Here is a 23720-nt window from a genome sequence, read left to right as displayed (position 1 = left end):
GCGGGGCATAGAAAAACCTGGGGGCGGAGACTGCATCAGAATAAGTCCTCAGCAACATCTCCTCCTATCCCTTTATATCTAAATGGACACAGTAAAGAAAAATGGAATGGAGCAGGCTTAAATGTTTTAGAGGAATGCCATGCTCAGGTGGGAAGATGTAGGACTTTCTGTGGAGGAGGGAAGGCTTAAATGGCTGCCATCCTTGTGAGATTTATGCGTCCTCCTGTGCTCAACCCCTCTTTAGAGAGAGAGACTTACCTGGAGAGACTCATCTCATAGGTTTAAGCGCAGCCTGCTCAACCATCTCTTCACAATATCTCTACATCTTTTCTATCTTTCTACCTAGTAATAGCATAAGATGTACAAAGTCTATAAAAGACTATCATGGGGCAGAAACCTTTTGGGCATAAGCCTAAATGATATAACAAAATAGGAAGGTACAAGTAGGGGAGAAGTAAAAGCCAGTGTGGTGTGAAGGGAAGGATTGGTGTGTAAAGGAGCATTCCCTGTTTGGGTGGGGAAAGGGGCAAGGGTACATAATGAGGGGGAGGCGGGAGGCATGACCCACCAAACAGAGGGGCCATTTGGCATTGTATAATCCTCAAGGCAACAGTCTGTAAAGTCTATGAATTACTCAGGATCAGTCTATGAAAAACCAGCAGCGTGAAGGGAAATAAGCTGCTTCAAAATTGTGTAAAATGTATATAGGGTATGTCAGAAAGTCCGATACAAGTCTCAGTCTGAAGTAGATGGCTAGGGGGAGAATTGGCAGGGGATGCAACGCTGCATGAGGGAGGTCAGCCGCTGTAATGTTGTTGTTTTGTAGATAGCTAGCTGGAACTGCCAACACGTAACAAGCAGGTCAGAAGCAGGAACGGTAACCAGGCATGAAGAAAGTTCTGTCCTTGGAGTTTGTGTATCAGGTTCTTCAGATCGCGTTGAGTGACATCTAGGGTTTCGGGGGTGTTCCACGGTAGTCATGCCATCTAGTGAGTGACGTCAGGGTGTGCAGGGGTTCAGATGGTTTTTCCAGGATTCCTGTGAAAGAAACATAAACAATCTGCTTCTCGTGGTTAGCAGGGCATCTGATTTGAATGCTTTATAGAAAAAGAGGTTTGGTGCCTTGACCAACTGAGTATTGGGGGATGTATCTTTCCTATTCATTTATGATTATATTTTATATTATTTGTCATGGTAGTCAGCCGTTTATCTGGAAGGTCCTGGGTGATTCATGGGGAAAAAGACCTTATCTTTTAACAAAGACTCTAAGGTGTAGGGAAGCGGGAACTATCTTATCCCTTTTTTTTTTTTTTTGTATCTTGCCTTTTGTTGCCCTAGTTGTTCTTGTTGTAATTATATTGTTATTATTGCTGATATTGTGGTTGTTGGATAGAACAGAGAGAAATGGAGAGAGGAGGGAAAGACAGAGGGAGAGAAAGATACCTGTAGACCTGCTTCACCTCCTGTGAAGTGATTCCCCTGCAGGTGAGGAGCCAGGGGCTCAAACTGGGATCCTCAAGCCAGTTCTTGCTAAACCCGCTGTGCCACCACCCGATTCCCAGGAACTATCTTTTAACATAAACTCTATGGCCATGCCAATAGCAACCTTGAGGGCACATGTGGCTCCCCACATGTCCCCCTGTCTTATATCATGTTTTGATGTTTGGCGGACTTTGTTTTGTGACAGGGTGGACTGTGCCTGTCTTAGGTTGGGGATCAGCCTTCCGTCTTACCCGTCATTGGAACACCTGGTCATTTTTGCCCAGTAGTACCAGATGCCCTGTCTTAGGTTGACTGGATAGCGCTAGTTTCCTCTTACCCGTCATTGGCTAGCCAGCCCTCTACATGGTGGACGTTCTGATGGAGGGGGGCAAATCCTCCACAGCAACTCAATATTCTGCCATGTCCAGCCTATGATAGTGACTTTGTATAGGTTGCATCTTTATGGCATCAATCTGTTGCCGCAAAAGGCCATGAGCTTGTTAAGAATTATAGGACTGTGGTCCGGGAGGTGATGCAGTGACTAAAGCCTTGGACTCTTAAGCATGAGGTCCTGAGTTCGATCCCTGGCAGCACATGTACCAGAGTGAGTCTGGTTCTTTCTCTCTTTCTCATTAATAAATAAATTTAAAATGTTGAAAAAAAGAATTATAGGACCTATTGTGAGCAGAAGAAGTAAAACAAGCTAGGGTCCCACAACTAAGGGTATACAGGTAAGGAAAGGGGAATGTATCCATTGATATGAAGAGGTAGGATCATATCTCAAGTCTAAGGGAAGCAGTCAGTGAATGTGATGTCCAGGGGAACAGCCATTTGTCTTTGGGGGTAGTAAAGGATGTCCGTGGCATGGGTGATGTTATAAAGAGAAACATCTTTAGTTGGCTGACAAAGGCAGGCCTATGGTGGCAAGACAAGATACACCAGTTAAGTTTACAAGAATATGTGAATGTTGCTAATTCACATAGGTTGGATATGGAGGAACTTCTTACAGTTTAATACCTTACCATATGAACAGATGATTCCTCATATGAAGGCTTGATAGCTGTAATCACTTACTTGTGAAAAACAATAAAACTTGTAACAAGTTAGAGGTTTACTATAATTGACTTTGGACTATAAGCAGACTCAGGTTCCTTAGAGAGTTAATGCATGTTAGTAACAATGGTTTTAACATTTAGAGTACTTCTGAGCAGATGGGTCATACAAAAATTTTTGGTCAATCAGCACACTCACTCACAAAACACAACTGGCCATTCATAACATAAGACATTCAGGGAAGGGGTAGGAGAGAGGGCTCTGTGAGCCAACTTTTGTAGGTTCTGCCATGCCATATTATGGATCCTGGGATGTATCCTGCATCTGGTCCTCTTGTAGTATTTCTTGTTCTTCAGGAATAACAGCGCCATCCTGCGGGTATTGTCGGACATGGTGGGCAGGAACCCAGACAGGTTTAGAGAAATTTTGAGGGAAAATGCATGCGAAACCCCTTCCCATGGTCAATAATGGGTCAGGCCCTTTCCAAACTTTATCGAGTGGGTCTCTCCATTTGACCTTAATAGATGGGAGGGTAGATGGTGTTTGCCAGTGAAGAATAATAGGGGGTAAGATTTTTGTTCCCTCTGGAATATTACTCATACCACAGGCATTCCCTACAATCCACAGGGACGAGCTCTTTTAAAATTTTTAGCTTATCCCCAGGTAAAGGCCACTGTTCCACCCAGACAGGCTCATTAGAAAGCCAGCTTAAGCGGGGTGTTTGGCTACGAACAGTGGCATTTAGTATTGGGGGTGCTGAATAGACCTGGTATCGCAGGAATGAGTTTTACGTTCTGCAGAGGTGTCTGTGGATATCCTAACATCAAGACATTCCAGAAGATCCCTGCCCAGTAAGTTGGTGCTAATATTAGCTACCAAAGGGCAGAAGTGTCCGGTAGAACCTTCTGGGTCTTCCCACATAAGCGAGTCTCGTGTGCAAAATGCTCTCGTCATCCCTCCTATTCCATGTAAACTGGGTCCAGGGATGAGTTCCCAATCTTGGGGAACCTCTTCTTGCCTTAAAATCGTCTTTGCTGCCCCTGTGTCAATCAGAAATTTAAAAGGAATATTGACAATCTTTACTGTCATAGAAGGGTGGCCTTGTTCTAAAACAGGAGTGGTCCACAAAATCTCAGGCCCCGAATTTGTACCATTCAGGGGCGAACCATCTTTATGAAATTGGGACCGACAATCTCTCTTCCAATGAAACCCCTTACGACATTTTGGACAAACAGTACGTGGTCTCTGGCTCCCTGACTGAAAGCGGGGTTGCTCTGGCTAGAGGCGTGGTTTCCCTGACTGGAGGTGTGGTCGCAACTTATCAGGACATTGGTTACGCCAATGTCCTTGGCGACCACACTGAAAGCAGGCCCCGTTTTGCTTACGTGGGGCAACTGCATAGACCTGCGTCGTAGCGGGTGTCCCATAATTACCTGATGTAAGTTCCTGTGTCACTAGAATCCAATTATCTGGGTGTAGGTGTTTAAGATGAAGGCATACCTGACGGAATTGTGGTGTCATGCCTTCCCAGACAATAGAGCGCAGGAGTAGTTTGCGGACATCAGGATTATAAACCTTTCTCTCTAAGCTTCTCTTCACCCTTGAGATGAAGCTCGCCAATGACTCATCAGAGCCTTGGTGAAAAGAGTTAATGGGAGCTGATGGATCTACATCAGGTGTGGTCACCCTTTCCCATGCTTGTGTTGCACAGATGCGTACCTGTTCAAAATAACTGGTTGGAAACCTGGCTTCTGCCTGCTGAGCTCCAGATTCATAAGCTCCTGCTCCAAACAAAGCATCAAAATTCCATTCTACCTGTTTGTTACTATTTTCCTGCGATTGCCTAGAGCACTCATCGCGGAAACATGCCTGCCACTGAAGATAGAGTGGGTCTGGGAGTGCAGCACGAGCCAGTTCTTTCCAGTCTTGTGGTGTATTTAAATGCTGGTAAAAGCTTCTCAAGACGGACTTGGTCCATGGAGAGTGCATCCCGTCCTCCCTGACTGCTTGTCTGAGCGTTTCAAGGTCTTTAGAGGAATATGGCTGCCACGGCTGAGGGTTTTGTTTAGAAGGGGCCAAGTTTACCGGGAATGTGTGGATTTGGTCCGATGGCGCTGGAGAGGGAGCTACAGAAGTGGAAAGTTCAGTAGAAACTGCTGTAGTGGCTGCAGGGGAGACTAAACGCATATCTACGGGGACGGAGCTCCCGGGGTAGACTGCACATGGTTTAAAATCCTTAAATGCTGAAAAAATATCCTTTAGCTCTCATATCTCAGCCACTAAGTCCCTTAATGGTGACGTATCAGCAGGGGGTGGGGTCAGGGACGAGGAAGCCTCAAGCAGAGCTGAAACCGGAACGGCAGGGGGAGGGGCTAGAGAACCGGAAGCCTCAGGGGAAGCAGGGGGCGGGGCCAGAGAAGCAGAAGGAACTGAACACGTGTCTGTGGGGACAGCTGGGGGAGGGGTCAAAGGAGCGGCCAAACACGTGTCTTCAGGTGCAGTGGGGGGAGGGGTCAAAGGAGCGGCCAAACACGTGTCTTCAGGGGCAGTGGGGGGAGGGGTCGTGAAAGCGGAAGCTGCCGCAGGAGAAACCAAACACGTGTCTCTGGAGGCAGCAGTTTTGGGGCTGACTGCAGATTGCTTAGGGTGTTTAAGTCCTAAGCAAATATCCTTTAACTCCTGTATCTCAGCCTCAAGGTCACTTAACCTTTTGGCAGGAGGCCTTGTACATATCCTGAAAATAGTAAATATAGCCATGAGAACCCATGGTGTAGCAAAAATTAAAGCGTCTCTGAGATCGAAAGCCTGTCCCAGGAGAGAAGGATAGAATGTCTGGGACACCTCCTCATAAAACGGAAAAAAATCCCATGGTGGAGGGAAACGCGGGGCCACAGAAGTGGGCGGATGCCACTTACCTGTGTCTGGGCGGTTTCGGAGACCTCAGACCAGGCGTGGTGTGGGTACGGAACACGATGGGCGCCAGATGTTGTTGCAGCGGTCTGGTGTCGGGCTGCACCACGGAGAAGAGAGCGGACGTCCAGAGCAAAGGGGTACACAAATCTTTATAATAGGATGGGGGGGAGGTTTGGTTCAGACCACGTGGAGCCAGCCGGCAATGGCCGACCACGGGGGGAGAGCAGGGAGTGAGACCTCAGAGAGGGAGAGCCAAGAGCCCAGAGAGAGCGAGGGGAGGGGTGAGGGGGCTTTTTATTGGGCGACAACCAGGGTTGACGTGTAGGGCCAGGATTGGTTGAAAGGGGGCACTCTAGGATTTAGCGGGGCATAGAAAAACCTGGGGGCGGAGCCAGGATTGGTTGAAAGGGGGCACTCTAGGATTTAGCGGGGCATAGAAAAACCTGGGGGTGGAGACTGCATCAGAATAAGTCCTCAGCAACATAGGCTGATAAGGTGATGTGTTCCCCCTCCCTGAGTGTAGTCTGAATTCCTATAAATTGTGTGGTTTGAGCCTTGTTCAGGGTCAAGCTGGTAGACTGCTGTCAGTTACCACTCGGCCCAGATTCGAATTCGAGAATAAACATCTTTTGCTTCCTCGCAGTGGATGGTGGTTTGATTTTTGCTCGCTAACAGTAAAGAAGGTGAATTCACCATGAACCTGAGACTTTGGAGCCTCAGGAATAAGAGTCTCTTTGCATAACCACTATGCCATCTACCCATGTTCACATTTCTCAGTTTTTCCACATAACAATTCAATGCCCCTCTAGGTCCTCCTCTGCCATCTTGTTCCAGGACCTGAATCCTACCCCAGTGTTCTTTACTTTGGTGCAATACATCAGACCCAGTCTAAGTTCTGATTTGTTTTTATTGTTCAAATTTTTTTTGTAACTGGATTTGTTTCATTGAAGGTGCCTTTAAAATATTTATGGAAAAGAGTTCTGCCAAAAATGTCCCTTTAAGTATTTGATAGTTTTTGGTTTAACATTCAATAGGTGTTTAAATCCCCTACTTTTACTGTGTTGCTATTAATTTATTGCTGTAGCCCTTTCAGTAGATGTTTGATGTATTTAGTTGGCCTTTCATTGGGTGCATAGATGTTAATAATCATTAAGACTTAACGATTCAATATTGACTTACAAAATTACTGTCAACAGGGCTATAATTCCATACTATTCCCACCACCAGTTTTGAATCCCAATCCCTCCATTGTAAACAACATGATTTTCCCAAGGTTGCAGACATGGGTTAACTGTGATCTCTACAACTATCTATCTACATTTGCACATAATTGCCCCCCTTTTTTCTGAGTCCAGTCCTCTCTTCCCCTACAAGTCACACATAACCCTATTACTACATTCAGATACCCCCTTTTTTTTTTCAATGAAACAATCATTTAAAAAAAATTTTGTTGCCCACCTGCAGGGGAGTTGCTTCATAGGCAGTGAAGCAGGTCTGCAGGTGTCTATCTTTCTCTCCCCCTCTCTGTCTTCCCCTCCTCTCTATTTTTCTCTGTCCTATCCAACAACGAAGACAACAAGAATAACTACAACAATAAAATAACAAGGCAACAAAGGGAATAAATTAAATATTAAAATAAATTTTTTATTTGCAAAATGGAAACACTGGGGAGTTAAATGGGTTAAACAGTGGGTTAAGTGCACGTGGTGCAAAGTGCAAAGACCAGCAGAAAAATCCCAGTTCAAGCCTCCAGCTCCCCACCTGCAGGGGTGTCGCTTCACGGGTGGTGAAGCAGGTCTGCAGGTGTCTATCTTTCTCTCCCCCTCTCTGTCTTCCCCTCCTCTCTCCATTCTTTCTGTCCTATCTAACAACAATGACATCAATAACAACAACAATAATAACTATAACAACAATGAAAAACAAGGGCAACAAAAGGGAAACTAAGTAAATAAATATAAAAAAATGGAAACATTGACAAGACCATAGGATAAGAAGGGTACAATTCCACACATTTCCCACCACCAGAACTCTGTATCCCATCCTCTCCCCTGATAGCTTTCCTATTCTGTATTCCTCTGGGAGTATGGATCCAGGGCCATTATGGGGTGCTGGAAGGTCTGGCTTCTGTAGTTGCTTCCCTCCTGAACATGGGCATTGACAGGTTGATTCATACTCTCAGCTTATCACTTTTCCTAGTGGGGCAGAGCTCTGGGGAAGCAGGGCTCTAGGATACATTGGTGGGGTCATCTTCCCAAGGAAGTCCTGTTGATGTCATGGTAGTATCTGGAACCTGGTGGCTGAAAAAAGAGTTAAGATATAAAACAGAACAAATTGTTGACTAATAATGAACCTAAACACTGGAATATTGCAGATGAATGTTTGGGGTCTCCATTTTGGAAATAGCTAGTAGGTCTATTTTAGGTGTATTCCAAAGGGCCCATGACTTTACTAGATTTTGCCTGAACCTGACATCTGATATGCAGGTGAACCCAAATTATTGTCTGGGGAGATGATGTCATGGCTGGAAAAAGGGCTAGAAAGCTGGATCAGGGAAGAGAGTAGCTCCCAAAATATGGGAAAAATATATAAATATTGTTGACTATAAACCCCATTGATTTGTTCTAGGGCCCATATTCAGCATAGGAGCCTATGTAACTTCTGCATCCTTGTAGGTCTGAGCTCATATTCTGTGGTCATGAGTAGGAATGTTCCAAGTTGCACCAATTTCAGGACCCATCTTCCTCAGGTGGGTATGTTATCCAGCCTCCATCCAGAGGATGGAACATTCTCTACCATTGTTGATCCATGCTGAGGGGAAGGTCCTATGGGGCCCACAAAGGGGTCCATTATGTTGTTCCTGATGAGCTCTTCCCTTTTTGTCCTCTGGACCTGGTGGAGCTGGAATTCAGAGCCCTCTTATCCTCTTCCTCCTATCACTTCTCCCCTGCTGGGAGTATGGATTAAAGTTGTTTTGGGGGTGCAAAAGGTAGGAGTTCTGGCTTCTATAATTGCTTCCCCACTGGACTCGGGCATTGGCAGGTTGATCCATACCCCCAGCCTGTTTCTGTTTGCCTAGTGAGGTGGGGCTCTGCAGAGGTATGGTTTTTTTTTTTTTTTTGACTCTGATTTTTTTTTTAATTGGGGAATTAATGTTTTACATTCAACAGTAAGTACAATAGTTTGTACATGCATAACATTCCCCAGATTCCCATATAACAATACAACCCCCCAAGAGGTAAGGTTTTAGGACACATTGGTGATGTCCTCTGCCCAGAGAAGTCAGGGTGGAATCATTGTAGCATCTGCAACTTGGTGTCTGGAAGGTGGCAGGACATAAAGTGTGACAAAATGATTAATGAACAGGAACCAAAAAGTAGGAATAGAGCAGATGAGATTAGGGATTTTAGGGTGGAAGAAAGCTCAGAAGTCCATTTTAGGCATGTTTCTAGGGGCTCACGGCTATTGGTAGTTTTTGCTAGAGTTTGATAGCTAGCATGAAGTTGTGAAAAACATTGAGAAATTGGTGTCAGAGTAAAGGGCTAGAAAATTGGATTAGGGTAGAGAGTAGCTCTCATTCTTGAAAATATTCTGTGGCTAGAATTATTCATCCTTCCATTTCTGATTTATCTCACTTAACATGATTCCTTCAAGTTTCATCCAAGATGGGGTAAAGAAGGTGAATCCACCATTTTTAGTAGCGGAATAGTATTCCATTGTGTATATATAGACCACAATTTACTCAGCCACTCATCTGTTGTTGGACACCTGGGTTGCTTCCACGTTTTGGCTTTTACAAATTGTGTTGCTATGAACATAGGTATACACAAATATTTTTGGATGGGTGTATTTGGTTCCTTAGGATATATCCCCAGAAAAGAATTGCAGGCTCTTAGGGTAGGTCCACTTCTAGCCTTCTGAGAGTTCTCTAGATTGCGCTCCATAGGGGTTGAACCAATTTACATTCTCACCAGTCATGCAGAGAGGTCTAGGTTTATCATATTTGTGTGGGAATACAAAGATTTCCTGACTAGGGCCCCAGATTTTGAGGTGGTGTGATATTGACCAAAAAGGGGAATTATTAAGTGAGCATGTCTCTTTCCCTTATTCTACTTTTGTAGTCCTCTCTTAGTCTGATGACCTTAGACTTTCTCCCAGTTTAAGCACTGGGTGTTGTTTAGCCCAACCAGAATGAGTTTTTTGGGATCTGTCTTCTTTGGGCCTTTCTGTTAGATTGCTAGGCTAATTTTGTCTAAGTCTAATCAATTAGAGAATTTATTATTTTTAATTAGATAATTTATGATGCCTTCGTTAGGTGCTAAAACTAGAATTCCAGGTTTATTAGGTCTAAGTCTAATTATCAAAGTCTAATCAGGACTACTGAATACTATTACCTTGAGTTATATAATTGCCCCTAGCTTATGGCTACATGTACAACTGTACCCATTACTCATTATCCTAAACGCTACTCTATACTTATCTATTATCTGTAACTTTGTTAGATGATGTGCCCTCTAAAGTGGATGTAGGTAGTCCACCATAAGAATTCAGTAGTGATGGGGGTTGGGTGGTAGCGCAGTGGTTTAAACGCAGGTGGTACAAAGTGCAAGGACCGGCTTAAGGATCCCGGTTTGAGGCCCCGGCTCCCTACCTGTAGGGGAGTCGCTTCACAAGCAGTGAAGCAGGTCTGCAGGTGTCTGTCTTTCTCTCGCCTCTCTCTGTCTTCCCCTCCTCTCTCTATTTCTCTCTGTCCTATCCAACAACAACAGCAATAAAAATAATAATAATAACCAAAATAACAATAAAAAAACAACAAGGGCAACAAAGGGGGGAAAATAGCCTCCACGAGTAGTGGATTCCTGGTGCAGGCATTGAGCCCCAGCAATAACCCTGGAGGAAATGAAATAAGAATTCAGTAGTGGCATAATGTGGGATGGCAATGATAAGGAGTCTTCTCTGATCTGATAGTACTCTGCAAAATATAGAAGAGACTGGAGTTGGGTTAAGAATCCTGGTTTGAGCCCCTGGCTCCCCACCTGCAGGGGGGTTGCCTCATAAGTGGTGAGGCAAGTCTGCAGCAGGTGTCTATCTTTCTCTCACCCTCTCTGTTTTCCCCTCCTTTCTCAATTTCTCTCTGTCCTACCCAACAACAACAACAACAACAGCAATAACAACAACAACAAGAAGGGTAACAAAAATGGAATAAATGGCTTCCAGGACCAGTGGATTTGTAGTGCAGTCACCAAGCCCCAACTATTGGAGGCAAAAAAAAAAAAAAAAAAAAGAAAGGAGTTTATTTTTGCTAGGCCAAGACTCCAGTTAGCACTGGGAACCCAAGGCCCAGATTGTGAATACCATTGATTATTTATACCCTAAGTCTGGGCAGGGTTGTGGTATCAATTACAAAAGTGAATGTCAGGAGCAATTAGATAATTTTAGTTGGGGGAGTGGTCTGGGATTTCCAGAGGGATGGTGGTGAGTGGACCACCACTTGGGCATGTTAGTCCAGATAGCAGACCTGGCATCTTTCCTGGTAACATAGGTAACCAAGAGAGCTTCTTATCTATGGGGTCCACACTTTATAGCAACTTAAGTCTAGACATGCCCCGGGTATAACACTCTAATATTTTGTCACATATTTAGTAGGCACTTTAATACACTTTTAGAAATATATATGTATATATACATATATATTTCCATTTTGATCATTGTTGTGGTTATTATTATTGTTGTTATTGATATAGTTGTTGTTGGATAGGACAGAGAGAAATCCAGAGGAGGGGAAGACAGAGGAAAGACAGACACCTGTAGACCTGCTTCACCACCTGTGAAGCGAACCCCCTACAGGTGAGGAGCTGGGGGCTCGAACCAGGATCCTTATACCAGTCCTTGTGCTTTGCACCATGTGCACTTAACCCACTGCACTACCACCCGACCCCCTGAAATATATTTTTAATATCTTTAGCATACAACTTCAACTTAATCATCTTATAAATGAGTATTTTTTATTTCAAACACACTCTAAATTAGCACACTCTAAGTAGTCTTACTTTATATATTTTATATAACACACTAATTTCTTCAAGCTTTTAACTATAGGCTACCAAAACTCTTATTAAAAATGAATTATTTTTAATAGAGGGGAGGCAGGTTTCTCTACTCCCCTCTCCTATCCTCTCCTCGGTCAACTAGGAATATCAAAGGGAAGCACCTAGGACTATAACAAGACAGGACTAGAACTACTTTGGGAACCCACCAAATCACTAGAGCATCCAGAGACCACAACTCTGCCCAGACCTCCAGCTCTACACAGTTGAGAAATTTCTCTAAAGAACAAGGAATATCAATGATCACCTGAGACTGCAACAAGATGAGACTGGGACTACTTCTGGAACCCACCAAGTCACTGGTGAGTGAAAACACTTGTGGTTCATGGACATAAAGGAGCCTAAGGAGAGATTCCTGGTGCTAAAGCCCATATCTACTCCCGAGCAGCTGTTAACAGTCTGTCAGTTTGCCAGTTGAGGAGCCACCTCCAGGAGCTACCTCTTTTTTACCAACAAAAAGACTGCTGAAGGGAGGAGAGGACTCACCTAAGATTAAAAAAATTCAACTGTGAGTCTCCACTGCTACTGCCCTCAGAGGCTGGAGCAGTAGGGGGGAGGCCCTGTGTTGACATGGGGATGCAGAGAACTGACCAGGAAACTTAGGAGAAGACCACCTGGTGATCTAGCAGTGAGGGGTGTATAGTGGGAGCCTTTATACATTGTTCCCTGATGAGAACATGGTGAATAATAGTCTCAGAACCTACAGACTATAAATGGTACTGTTTAGAAACTCACAAGGCCTATTAGTGCTGCCTGACTTAGTTGTGGCTACTGGCAGAGAAGCTGAATTGATCCTGGCCAGAGCTTTGGATCCTTTTGGTGTGGGAGTCTCTTTGCATAACTACTGTGATATCTCTCCCCCACCCTACTTTATCTCATGGTCAGGAGTGAGTGATTAAGCTAAAAAACCTACTTATAGGGTGGTCTGGGAGGTGGCACAGTGGTTAAAGCATTGTACACTCAAACATGAGGTCCTGAGTTCAATCCCTGGCAGCACATGTACCAGAGTGATGTCTGGTTCTTTCTCTCTCTCCTCCCATCTTTCTCATGAATAAATTAATAAAATATTTTAAAAAATGTTCTTATAGGTAAAAAGCCCTTAGGTTACCATAGCCTACAGGAAAGAAAAATAACAAAAGAGGCTTGAACAGTCACTGTGCTTCAACTCAGGGATTAAGATAAAATTGAAACAACAGTTAATTTCCACAACTGTGAACTCTTTAAGTACCTTACATAGACACAAGTCAATCCAGGCAAGAGTGATCAGTGGACTGAAAAGTACTGAGAGAAGAACCTCATAACACGCTATAATAATGGTTAAACCAAGGAAAAACATTGGAGAAATGAACTAGGACAAAAGTCCAGATAAAAGCCCCCAACAATAGAAGCACAGAAGAATGAAATCAACATCTGAGTGCTAATTGAGGAATTAGCCACAGGAGTGAGGAAAGCATTTGAAAGAATTGTCATAAGAAGTGCAGAAACAACAAGCAAGACTGAAAAACAGCACTATCTTGAGGTAATTAGAGAGCTGAAAACTGATATAGCTGAGGACAACTAGCTGAACAAGCTAAAACAGTATCAGAACAGGGTAACAAAATGACTGAGCTACAGAAAACAACAGAGGGGAGAGAGAATATAATAAATGAGGCAGAAAGCAGAATTAGCTTCTGTGCTTCTTTCTACCTTAGGGTGGCTTTTATCTGGACTTTTGTCCATGTTTATTTCTCCAATGTTTCTTCTTGGTTTAACCATCGTATTTGGTGTGTTATGAGGTCCCTCTTTCAGTCCTTTTCAGTCCACTAATTCCACTTGCCTGAATTGACTTGTTTCTAATTAAAGTACTTAAGAGTTCACAATTGTGGAAACTAACCCATTAAATGTTATCTCAATCCCTGAGGTGAAGCACAGTGGCTGTTAAAGCCTCTTTTTAATTTTAAAAAAAATTTTATTTATTTATTTTCCCATTTGTTGCCCTTGTTTTTGTAGTTATTGTTGTTGTTGATGTCATCATTGTTAGATAGGACAGAGAGAAATGGAGAGAGGAGGGGAAGACAGGGGGAGAGAAAGACAGACACCTGCAGACCTGCTTCACCGCCTGTGAAGTGACTCCCCTGCAGGTGGGGAGCTGGGGGTTGAACCAGGATCCTTAGGCCAGTCCTTGCACTTTGCACCACATGTGCTTAACCCGCTGTGCTACCACCTGACTCCTGCCTCTTATATCTTAATATTCCCTGAAGGCAATGGTAGCCTGAGGGCTTTTTAACTTTGAGGGCTTTTTAACTTTTAGCTTAATCTCTCACTGGAGACCAAAAGATAAAACAGGGTGGAGGATAGATAGCACAGTGGTTATGCAAAGAGACTCCCATGCCCCAAAGGTCCAAAGTCCTGGGCCCAATCTTCACTCTACCTCCAGTTAGAGCCACGCCTAGCAGTGCTTTGTGGCCCTGTGTTTCTGAATAAACCCTTATTTCTGAGGGAATTGTCCACCCTTTTTCTTAATTTATTAGGAGAACAATGTGAAAAGGCTCCTACTACATAGTTACACCTCCTGACTCTCTTGGCCAGCTCTCTGCCCCCTGATGTCAGTATAGGGCTTTCTTGCTGTTGTCCCAGCCCCTGAGGAGCAACAGTAATGGAGACCCACTGCTGGTGCTCACGTTGAGTGGCTCCAACCAGGAGGTAAGCCACTGGCCTTCCACTACTGGTTCTAGTGACCATGTTATAAAGAAGGAAGCACCAGGAGAAATCCTCGTAGGAACCTCTGTTTATTTAGGGTAGAACACAATGTTTTATAGCAAACAGAACAAGGGATATTTTTCATATATGTCAGAAGTTACAGGTTTCTTAAAGGTCATCTTTGCCCCTATAGTGGGGGAGGGTAGGAATGACAAGAATTGATATGATACCAAAAGGTCAGAACAATTCGTCTCCATGATGCGGCCATGTCAATTATCCATAGGTATTAAGAAAAACATAGTGGCTAAACCAGTAGAGTGGGATGAAACAGAGAGAGACAAAGCTTGATGTAAGTCATAGATATCAAAGGAAAGCAAGGAAATAGATGTGGGGGTCTCACTGCCAAGTCACTGGCAAGGGTGTATTCTCCTATATGATCAAAAGGTGAACTTATAGTCAATGTGTGAACTTTGAATGATTATAGTGAACTTTGAATGAACCCTCAAGCAAGCAGCCACTTGGCCTGCTAGCAGGGGGAACTAAATGTTAGAGGCTTGTAGGCTTTCTGTGGGCTTGTGAGACTAACAAGGGGAAACTGAGTCATGGGAGACTTTTCCCTCTTAGCTCATCCCTATATGGGAGAGGCCAACAAGAGGGGTGTCTTTCCAGACCTCCATCCAAGGATGGGAGAGCTCCCCTAAGCTCTACCAAGCTTTCACATAGTCCTACAACCCACAGTTGTAAATTGGTGAGGCTTAAGTTCTCCTCCCTTCAGCAGTCTTTTAGTTGATAAAACTCAGACTGGAATTGGTGTTTCAACTTGCAGACTGCTGGACTAGTACCAGTTGCTACCATGTAGGTACAGACTTTTAACCCTAAGAATCTCTCTGTAAGCCCCATATCTGTTCATGAGCCACATGTGTTTGCACTCACCCATGGCTTGACGTATTTATGGGGTTATTCTGGTCCTATCTTGTTGTGTTCTCAGGTGATCTTCTTTGTTATTCTCATTATAAACTGCCAAAGGCTTTCCAGGTTTCCTGCCCATTTGTTTCTGTCTTTTTGTGTAGATGAGTTTCTGTGGTGAGCTCCTCACTAATTTTTCTTGTATTTTCTATAAATCTCTGTTCCCTCCTTTGTTTTGTGGTTACCATAAGTATAATAGCTAGTATTGTGTATATAGAAAAGTCTTTTTAAAGTTGATCTTGATTAACAAACATTTGATATAAGTGCTTTGTCCTTCGATTTCCTCCCCTATTTGCTTGCTATTTCCTATTTTTATTGTGTTCTTCTTTCTAGTCTACTGCTATTCACCCTACTTAGGACATTCATTCCTTTTCGTCCTCCTTTCTTGTGGGACTCCATTCAGTAGTTCTTGTAAGGTGGCAAATTCCTTTTGTTTTTGGATATTTGAGAAAACCTTTATTTCTCCCTCATATTTAGAGGATGATTTTGCAAGATGCAAGATTCGTAGATGGAATTCCCTCTCCTTTAGAATTTTAAAGATGTCATTCCACTCTATCCTTGCCTCTAGGGTTTGTGAAGAGAAGTCTCATGAAAGCCTGATAGTTCTGCCTTTGTATGTAACTTCTTTCCTTTCCCTAGCAGCCTGAAAATGTTTTCCTTGTCATTGAATTTTGATAGTTTTAAAATAATGTGCTTTGGTCTTTTTCTATTTATAAATCTGGGTGAGTGTTCTGCCTCTTGATTGAAAATGTTCTGAGTGTTTCCTATGTGAGGGAGTTTCTCAGCTAAAATTGCTCTGAAAATGGACTCTGGGCCTTTGGCCTTGTCCTCCTCCTAAGATATACCTATCACTCTTATATTCTACCTTTTGATGGAGTCTGCAATTTCACAGAGAGTCGCTTCAGTTTTTTTTTTTAACCTTTCCTCTCCTTCATCTTTAAATTGAATGAGTGGACTAACTATATCTTCTAGCTTGATTGGGAATTCTTTTTTTAAAAATTTTATTTATTTTACCTTTTGTTTCCCTTATTGTTTTATTGTTGTAGTTATTATTGTTGTTGTTATTGATGTCATTGTTGTTAGATAGGACAGAGAGAAATGGAAAGAGGAGGGGAAGACAGAGAGGGGGAGAGAAAGATAGACACTTGCATATCTGCTTCGCTGCCTGTGAAGCGACTGACTGATATGACATGGTTATCTGCTTAGTTCTGTCTCTCTGGTTGCACATTTATTGTACTGGTTATTGCTGCCCAGAAGGTGGTGCTCTTGTGATTTATAGGCTTCTCTTGTATGTATAATCTACAGTAGGGATAGAAGGGGGGAGGTTACTTGGGTCTGTCTTATGGTCACAAATGTTCTCTGTTTTTTGTTATGTCCTTGCCTTAAATTCAGAAAGCTAAAAACCTCCTGAGTCAAAGATTGAGGGGTTTTCAGCTCCCTTCTCTTTTCCTCTGGCACTAGGAACTACCCTCACTGCTTGCTGTGCTTAAAATGGTGCAGCTCAGCACCTTGACACTGGGAGCTCTGGTTTGACTGTGTTGTTCCTTCAACCCACGCCCCTTTTTGCCACAACAAAATGTGAGCAGCCACCCAAGGTTGCAGATCATTCAACTGTAGATTATAAATCCAATTGGATCTCCTGTTATATTTATTTATTTATTTGTTTTTTTGGGGGGAGACGATCTGATCCCTGTTACTACATAGTCACACCTCCCAGAAGTACAGTGGTTTTTTTGTTTTTGTTTTTTCTTTTTCTTTCTTTCTTTTCTTTTCTTTTTTTTTTTTTTACCAGTGCATTACACAGCTTTGGCTTATGGTGGTGTGGGGGGTTGAACCTGGGACTTTGGAACCTTAGGCATGAGAGTCTCTTTGCATAACCTTTATGCTGTCTACCCTCTACCCCCAGCAGTGTTTTTTAAAAATAAAAATAAGCGCACATAGTGCAGAGTGCAAGGACCGGTGTAAGGATCCTGGTTGGAGCCCCCAGCTCCCCACCTGTAGGTCACTTCACATGTGGTGAAGAAGATCTTCAGGTGTCTATCTTTCTCTCCTCTTCTTTTTGTTTAAAATATTTTTTTATATTTATTTTTATTTATTCCCTTTTGTTGCCCTTGTTGTTTTATTGTTGTAGTTATTATTGTTGTCATTGTTGTTGGATAGGACAGAGAGAAATGGAGAGGGGGGGGAAGACAGAGAGAGGGAGAGAAAGATAGACACCTGCAAGACCTGTTTCACCGCTTGTAAAGTGACACCCCTGCAGGTGGGGAGCCAGGGCTTGAACCAGGATCCTTATGCAGGTCCTTGTGTTTAGCGCCACCTGCGCTTAACCCACTGTGCTACAGCCCGACTCCCTTTTCTTCTTATCTTCCCTTCCTCTCTGGATTTGTCTTTGTCCTATCCAACAACAACAACAACAACAGCTATAATAACAATAATAATCAGAACAAGGGCAACAAAATGGGAAAAATAGCTTCTAGGAGCAGTGGATTTGTAGTGCTGGCACCAAGCCCAAATGATAACCCTGGAGGCAATGTATATGTATATGTATATATATATGTGTATATATATATATATATATATATATATATATATATATATATATATGTATGTATGTATTTCCCCTCAAGAAGCCTTTCCCTAGCTCTTCTTATCCTCCCTGTGCACTTGTCAGCTGTGTAATTTCGCCTTTATTTGTGTGATTAGTTCCCCAATTAGAGGTCAGGGACTTTGTCTGTGTTTACTTTTCTAGAATCTGAACCCAAGTTATTCCTACCTTGGAGACCCAGATCCAGCCTCGTGGCCAGCATATCACATAGAATGTGTCAGTTTTGGGGACTGCGGTGAAATTGCAGGAGAGTGTTGGTTGCCTTCCCCCTCCCCCCAATAGGGGCAGAGAGAGAGAGAGAGAGGGAGGGAGGGAGAAGAAAAGAGAGTATCGCACTGAAGTTTTCTTCAATGCAGTGGGGGTCCAAACTCGAACCTGAATCATGTACGTGGTAAAGGAATACACTATTCAAGTCAGCTATTTTAATGGTCCCAGTTATTCCTTTTTTTTTTTTAACTGCAGCATTGTTTAGCTCTCACTTATGGTAGTGCTGGGGGATTAAACCTGGGACTTTTGGAGCCTCAAGCATGAGTCTTTTTGCATAACCATTATCATTATCTCTCCTTGGCTTCTAAAGCATCAGTTAGGGCCCTGGATGGTTTATAGGGGCAGCATATTATTAAAACCTGACTGCCTGCTGCTTTCAGGGCAGAGGCTCTGCCTGACACTCACAAATGCCCATTCCTGAATGCCTTAGTCAAGTCACCTAGTGTCAAGAGGCCCTTTTATTCCTCCCCATCTGTGTGTGTGTGTGTGTGTGTGTGTGTGTGTGTATGTACACACACTCGATTCTATGTGTCTGGAGCTTGCCAGACAATTCTGAAGATGGACTCCCATGTGGTATTCTTGGCAAGACTTTGGTGTCAGCTGCTGCATCATAGTTTCGGTCTGACAACTTCAGCTGCTTCCCTAGGAGGGGAGAGTTCACAAACTGGGACTCACTACTGTACATTCATCCATAGTGCACTGATGTCACTGTACTACTGTGATGGTGGGTGATTTAATCTGAATACCAAAGGGTATGGCCAACTGCTCTTGTCCTCTAACATATTTTGGTCCTGGTGCCAGAACTCCTGTTTCAATAAGATTGGTGCTTCAGCATTCTAGAATGACTCAAAAGAAGGTAAGACCAGGAATCTTGGGAAGCTGCACTGGTGCTCAGCTACTTGGGACAGAAGTATATTATTCACATATACTTCTGAACTAAAGCTAATATCCTAGGAACCTTATTTTTTTTTCCTTAATGGGGGGTTAATAGTTTAGTCAACAGTAAAATGTTACATGTGTAATATTTCTCAGTTTTCCACATAACAATGCAACCCCCTGTAGGTCCTCCTCTTCCATCATGTTCCAGGACCTGAACCCCCACCCCCCACTCTAGACTCTTTTACTTTGGTGCAATACACCAAACCCAGTCCAAGTTCTGCTTTGTGCTTTCTTATTTTTCAACTTATTTTTATTACTAGTGATTTAATAATGGTCAAAAATATTGTTGGAATAGAGGGGTACAATTCATACAATTCCCACTATCAGAGACTAGGCACACCATTTATGCAAACATAAGCACACAGTGCTAGGTAGAGGGGTGGGGGAGGCAAGGAACATGATAGATACTCCAGCTGGGAAGTGATGGAGCTGGGAGTTGAGCTAATGCGTCAAATACATACCAGCATCTGCATTCTTTATCAATGCACTACTTCCTCATCTTCTATTATTTTGTGGTGTTGGGGATCAGACCCATGGCATCATACATGTGAGGCATGAGCTATATTCCTTACTCTTGTACTACGTTTTTAATTGCCATAGGGGCTTCACTTCTACATGAGTTCTCATTTTCCTGCAGACTTTTTTTTTAAATTTATTTCTTTATTGGGGAATTAATGTTTTACATTCAACAGTAAATACAATAGTTTGTACATGCATAACATTCCCCAGTTTCCCATTTAACAATACAACCCCCACTATGTCATTTATCATCCTTCATGGACCTGTATTCTCCCCACACACCCACCCCAGAGTCTTTTACTTTGGTGCAATATGCCAATTACATTTCAGGTTCTACATGTGTTTTCGTTTCTGATCTTGTTTTTCAACTTCTGCCTGAGAGTGAGATCATCCCATATTCATCCTTCTGTTTCTGACTTATTTCACATAACATGAATTTTTCAAGGTCCATCCAAGATCGGCTGAAAACGGTGAAGTTACCATTTCTTATAGCTGAGTAGTATTCCATTGTGTATATATACCACAACTTGCTCCGCCACTCATCTGTTGTTGGACACCTGGGTTGCTTCCAGGTTTTGGCTATTACAAATTGTGCTGCCAAGAACATATGTGTACACAGATCTTTTTGGATGGATATGTTGGGTTCCTTAGGATATATCCCCAGGAGAGGAATTACAGGGTCATAGGGTAGGTCCATTTCTAGCCTTCTGAGAGTTCTCCAGACTGTTCTCCACAGAGGTTGGACCAATTGACATTCCCACCGGCAGTGTAGGAGGGTTCCTTTGAAGGATTTCTAATAAATATGAGGAAGTCTGAGATCAGAAAACGTCTATAACAATTTATCACATAGGAACACATGCTTGTCAATGATAAGTTTTTTAAGATTAAAAAATTACCTTAGGTGGCACAAAGCACAGGGACCGGCGAGAGGATCCCGGTTCAAGCCCCCGGCTCCCCACCTGCAGGGGAGTCGCTTCACAAGCGGTGAAGCAGGTCTGCTGGTGTCTATCTTTCTCTCCCCCTCTCTGTCTCCCCCTCCTCTCTCCATTTCTCTCTGTCCTATCCAACAATGAAGAAATCAACAAAAACAATAATAACTACAACAATAAAACAACAAGGCAAAAACAAAGGGAAAATGAATAAATAAATATTAAAAAAAATTACCTTAGAGACAGAGAGAGACACCCACAGCATTGTTTCAACACTCATGAAGGTACTCCTATGCAGGAGGGGACCAGGGACTTGAACCTGGGTCCTTGCACATTGTAATATGTGTATTCTTTTTAAAAAATATTTATTTATCCCCTTTTTTTGCCCTTGTTGTTTTGTTGTTGTAGCTATTATTGTTGTTTATAGTTGCTATAGATGTCATTCGTCATTGTTGGATAGGGCAGAGAGAAATGGAGAGAGGAGGGGAAGACAGAGATGGGGAGAGAAAGATAGACACCTGCAGACCTGCTTCACTACCTGTGAAGCGACTCTCTTGCAGGTGGGGAGCCAGGGGCTCAAACCTGGATCTTTAAGCCAATTCTTGAGCTTTGCACCACATGCGCTTAACACGATGTGCTACCGCCCAACTCCCGTAATGTGTATTCTATCAGGTGCTCCATTGCCTGGCCTCACTGATAAGTTTAAGACATCATTAAGTGCTAACTCATTCTGAGTTCAGAAATACTGGAAACAAACAAATAAATAAGAATGTGTCTTCAAATTGTGGAACAACTAGCCTAACCTGCTTATTTTCCCTGGCGAGTCAACACCTGCTGATGGGGCAGGAAGGTAGTAAGGGGCCAGTGGCCTCAGATTATGGCTGCTGTTCAATACTGTGTCAGTGCAGAGACTGTGGGGCGCAAGGCATTACCCCAGATGCTTCCCCCCACACACTTAAAGAACTAGTCAACCCAGGGCTGCAAAACAGCCCCAGAGAAATGCTCAGGCCTCATTTAAGCTTCTGAGGTCCCTGAATTTGGAGGTTCTGATTCTAAGGAAGTACTTAGCAACTGAAGGAGAGAAGGTGTGTGTGTGTGTGTGTGTGTATTATTCTCTCTCCTCTTGGGTTTTGTAGGCTGGATAAGCAATTAAAGAAACACAAAGCAGACTGATAAGAAGAAAAGGAAAAAATAATTTATTAATTTAAGTTCATGGGGTTGTGACACTATATATATTCATTTTAAAATAATTTTTATTTATTTATTTTTGGATAGAGACAGAGAAATTGAGAGGAAAGATAAAGAGAGAGACTCCTGCAGCTCTGCTTCAGCACATGTGAAGCTTCCTTCCTGCAGGTGGGGACTAGGGGCTTGAACCTGGGTCCCTGAGCACTGTATTACATGTGCCCTTCTGTGTGTGCCGCCACCTGTTCCCTTAATTAATTTCTATCACCAGGGTTATCACTGGGGTTCGGTGCCTGCATGACAAATCCACTGCTCTTGGCAGCTCCTCCCTCACCCCGTTTTTCTTTTTCTGATGCAGACAGGAGAAATAGAGTGGAGAAGGTAGGGGAGAGAAAGAGCACTGCTCTACTGCTTGTGAAGTTTTCTGTTGCAAGTGGGCTTGAACCCAAGTCCTTGTGCATAGTAATGGTACACTCTATCAGGTGCATCACTTCTTGATATTTATTTATTTATTTATTTATTTGAGAACCAGAGCATCACTCTGGCACATGGAATTCTGGGGATCAAATTCTGGACCTCTCAGGCCATGACAGTTACATATCTTCTTTTAAAAAAGTTTTAATTTATTAATGAGAGAGAGAGAAAGCAGAGCATCACTTTGGCACATGTGATGCTAGGGATAAAACTTGGGACCTCATATTTTTAAGCTCCACTCTCTAGCCACTGTTCTACCACTGCCACTACACCCCCAGGTTGTGACTATTAAGTATTTAGAAAAAGAAAGGAGGAGAGGAGAGAAGAGAGGAGAGGAGAGGAGAGGAGAGGAGGTCCAAAGAGGAGTACTTTGACACACATGATGCCAGGGATTACATTAAGGACCTCATGTTTTTGACACCCCCTCCAACTCAAACCACTGTGCTTGAGTTGTAATTGTTAAATATTTACTAGAGAGGGAGAAACAGCAGAAGGGAGAGGAGGAGAGGAGAGGAGAGTGGAAGGGAGGGGAGGGAAAGGAAGAGCTAAAGAGAGAGAGAGTGCACCAGAGAGCAGACCTCTGTCACATGTGATGCCAGAGATCAAACTCCAGACATCATGTTTCATCTCTAGCCACTGTGCCACCTCCTGGGCTGCAGTCCCACAACAGTTCTAGTAATAAATGTACTCCGTGTGGAACTTACTCCATTGTGGACCCTATTCAAAAAGCTAAATATGCCTTGTTGCAACCAACACTTAAGCAGGGCCAGGAAAACTTTTTTTCTGCTGAGGGCCATTTGGATACTTACAATGTCATTCGTGGGTCCTACAAAATGATCAGCTTAAAAATAAGCACTTAGTAGGTCTGGGTAGTGGTGCACTTGGTTTAGTGCACATGTTACAATACTCAAGGATAGGGGTCCAAGCCCCCAGCCTCTGCCTGCAAGAGGAAAGCTTTGCAAATGGTAAAGCAGTGTTCCAGGTGTCTGTCTCTCTTTCCCTCTCTATCACCCCATACCTCTTGATTTATGGCTGTCTCTATTCAATAAGCAGTATAACAGAGAATGTATTTTTTCCCATCCTTGTCAAGGGGAGTGCTAACCTTCTCTCCTTTCATGCAACACAGAGAATGTATTTTTTTAATGAGTACTTAGTGTCACTATAAAGAAAGTCCCTAGTTGTCTGGAATTTTGAGTCCTGCATGTGGTACCTTGGCAGGCTCAGAATCAATGATTTCTAGGGCTGCACACAGCCTGAGGGCAAGAGGCTCTCCAGCCCTGCCTTACAGCATCCCTGTGAGGTGAGTCCTATTATCTTACTCAACACCCAAGGGCTTACCTGAGATCACACAGTCACTCTGTGTGAGTGCCAGGATCAGGTTCCAGATTCTGTGCTTTCAGAGGAGGTGGGAACCAGGCTGTAAGGAGTTAGGGACTTGGGATCTTTCCTTGTGTCACAGGAAAAAAAAATCTGAGCAAACCTTTCAATCAAGGGTTGGAATTCGCTGGTTAGGGTGCCTGACTTGCCATGTGTGATTCAGCTTGTGCCCTGGCACCACAGAATATGTCAAAGCATCAGGGGAGGCTCTAGTACTGTGGTGTCTTT

General features: G+C 43.3%; 1 pseudogene; it reads right to left on the bottom strand.

Moving 5' to 3' along the window:
- Positions 1-23159: 23159 nt before the first annotated feature.
- On the bottom strand, positions 23160-23239 carry LOC132534217 (U6atac minor spliceosomal RNA; annotated as a pseudogene).
- Positions 23240-23720: the final 481 nt, after the last annotated feature.

The sequence above is a fragment of the Erinaceus europaeus genome, chromosome 17 (genome assembly GCF_950295315.1).
Source record: "Erinaceus europaeus chromosome 17, mEriEur2.1, whole genome shotgun sequence".
In the NCBI taxonomy this organism is placed as follows: domain Eukaryota; kingdom Metazoa; phylum Chordata; class Mammalia; order Eulipotyphla; family Erinaceidae; genus Erinaceus; species Erinaceus europaeus.
The sequence above is the reverse complement of the archived record's forward strand: the minus strand, read 5'-3'. Positions and strand labels throughout refer to the sequence as shown.